The sequence below is a fragment of the Mus pahari genome, chromosome 11 (assembly GCF_900095145.1).
Source record: "Mus pahari chromosome 11, PAHARI_EIJ_v1.1, whole genome shotgun sequence".
Taxonomy (NCBI): domain Eukaryota; kingdom Metazoa; phylum Chordata; class Mammalia; order Rodentia; family Muridae; genus Mus; species Mus pahari.
This window is the reverse complement of record NC_034600.1, coordinates 45,420,155-45,423,048: the sequence shown is the minus strand read 5'-3', so window position 1 is coordinate 45,423,048 and position 2,894 is coordinate 45,420,155.

Genomic DNA, 2,894 nt, shown 5'->3' with positions numbered 1-2,894 from the left:
AAGGAAGACCAAAATGTGACTACTTTGCTCCTCCTTAGAATGGGGAACAAAATACCCATGGAAGGAGTTACAGAGACAAAATTTGGAGCTGAGACAGAAGGAAGGACCATCCAGAGATGCCCCACCTGGGGATCCATCCCATAAACAACCACCAAATCCAGACACTATTGTATATGCCAGCAAGATTTTTCTGACATGATCCTGATATAGCTGTCTCTTGTGAGGCTATGTTAGTGCCTCACAAACACAGAAGTGGATGCTCACAGTCAGCTATCGGATGGAACACAAGGCCCCCAATGGAGGGGCTAGAGAAAGTACCTAAGGAGCTAAAGGGGTCTGCAACCCTGTAGGAGGAACAACAATATGAACTAACCAGTATCCCCAGAGCTTGTGTCTCTAGCTGCATATGTAGCAGAGGATGGCCTAGTAGGCCATCATTGGGAGGAGAGGCCCTTGATCTTGCGAAGATTATATGCCTCAATACAGGGGAATGCCAGGAAGCAGAGTGGGTGGGTTGGGAAGCAAGGCAAGGGGAGGGTATAGGGAACTTTCGGGATAGCATTTGAAATGTAAATAAAGAAAATATCTAATAAAAAAAAAATAAAAAAGGGTTTTAGTGAACACCTGTTAGGAGGAAGTTGGTAAAAATGACACATTGTATTTTTGTTGATATTTGCATGGATTAAACAAAGACTTTCCCAATTAAGCAGGTTTTCTCTTGTCATTTATCATACGGTATGGTCTTGGTATACAAGCCTGGTGATACATTCAAAGGACTCTGTATTTAATTTAAAGTTAAATTTTGTATAGATTAGCAGTTATCCTATGACTTTTGGGGGGAAATGTATATATATAAAAAGAGTAGCATGATTTACTTAGTTATACTTTAGTGAACTCACTACACTTTGAATTATCTTTTCATAATTCCTTTAACAAAACTTGTAATAATTGAAAGTCACAAATTCTTATGAAACTATATTAACTGTGATTCAAATCTCAAACCACTGCTAGAGGAATCAATTTAGCATAGAATATAACAAGTAAAAAAAATAGATAGATAGATAGATAGATATCAGGCTTTTCTAGAGGAATAGAGGGTTACAATGATACATATATATATATATATATATATATATATATATATATATATATATATATATGCTATAAAGTATTAGAATGATTAGAAATATATATATTTCTTTTATTTTTTTATTAAAATTGATCAGAATGGCTTATAGGCTGTTATCCAGCTTGTTCAAAAAAAAAATGGCTTTTCTGCATCAGAATGTCCCATAATACTCAGTAGCTGTTCAAGTGATTCAGTCCGTGTAGCTGGATGTGTCAGTCTGTCTTCAGTACGGGTCAGGATCTCAGAGAAGTAAGCTTTAATGCCAGCGAAGGAATGCATTGACCAGCGAAAGCGAGACAAGAAACCAAAGATCAAGCTTCCTTATTTCACATCCTTTATATAGACTACCAGCAGAAGGTGTGGCCCCAAATAAAAGTAGATCCTCTCACCTCAAAAAACTCTGGATTAAAGTAGGATTTCCACCTGAAAAGATCCAGATTACAAGTGGGTCTTCCCATTATCAAATGATTTAATTAAGAAAAGATCCCTCACAGGTGTAACCCAGCTACTTATGTTTCAGTTAATAACAGCTACAATCAAGTTGACAAGCAAGAATAACCATCACACTATGTAATGTACCTGTAATCAAAATGATTTGTTTTTTCTTCCCCATCCATCCATTTAAGCTTTCTTCAGGGGTTGGAGGATTTTTACCATCTGCCAAAGGAAATTTCTGAAGACCCACGTATTAAATAAATAAGCAATTCTAAAACTTCATGGAACTTCAAAAGGCCTCAAGTCAGAAGTTTGATATTTTCGTTTCTTTGTAAATACCAAAGCTGATATTAAATTATACCTCTTTTTCTGAACTTTGAAACCTGAGGCCTGGAAGCAGCATCAAGGCCCTTCCTTCCTGTATAGCATGATTGGCTGTTGGAACTCTGCCTGCCAATGGCAGACAAGTTTGCCTTCTGTGCTCACAAGGCTTGGGTAGGGAGTCTAGGACAAGCCCTGGTGAGCTTACGAAGTGAGACATTCCAGTTCTAGGAGTATTCTGAGCTGAATCTACAGAGACAAACCTGTGGGGTCTCCTACAAGATTCCCTATTAACGGGCTCTAGCATCGTCTTTAACCAAAAATGGCTCTTTCACAGATTTTGACATTCAATAAACCCCAGACTTACTCTGCTGACACAGTTTCAAACATGATGTGGAAGAACCCAAGCTGGTTTCTCCCTGACTGACTCTCTAGTCACACGCTTTTAACCTGTTTTAAGCATTAGAGTACTCTTTTAAGATAGCAGTTAAACCAATCATTTTTTTTGCTTTTCCAATTTCTGGTAAGGTGACATCCTCTGTACTTCCCAGATTCCTCCACACTGAGCTTCAAAGCTATCTGCAGTGAGCTGGGCATTAGCATGAGCCCAGCCAATTCCTGTTTCACAACTGGAGCTAGAAGGTCTTTATAGCACAGATTTTTCTTGCAAAGTAAAGCAGTCTTACTGTCTCTCTGCCTGTAAAAGCATCTGGCTGGTTCCCTTATTATTATTTTGTTTTAAATATCATTGCTCCTGTTCTGCATATATATGAAGGAGGTAAAAAGTTGGGCATGTTGTCCGATGTCACAGTGTAATCTAAAAAAAAAAAAAAATGAAGCCAGCTACAGTAATAACTTAGGTACCTCCAGAGACAAAATTTAGAGCTAAGATGAAAGGATGGACTATTCAGAGAGTACCCCATTCGGGAGTCCATCCCATCATCAGCCACCAAACCTAGATACTAATGCTCATGCCAGCAAGATACTGCTGAAGGGACCCTGATATTGC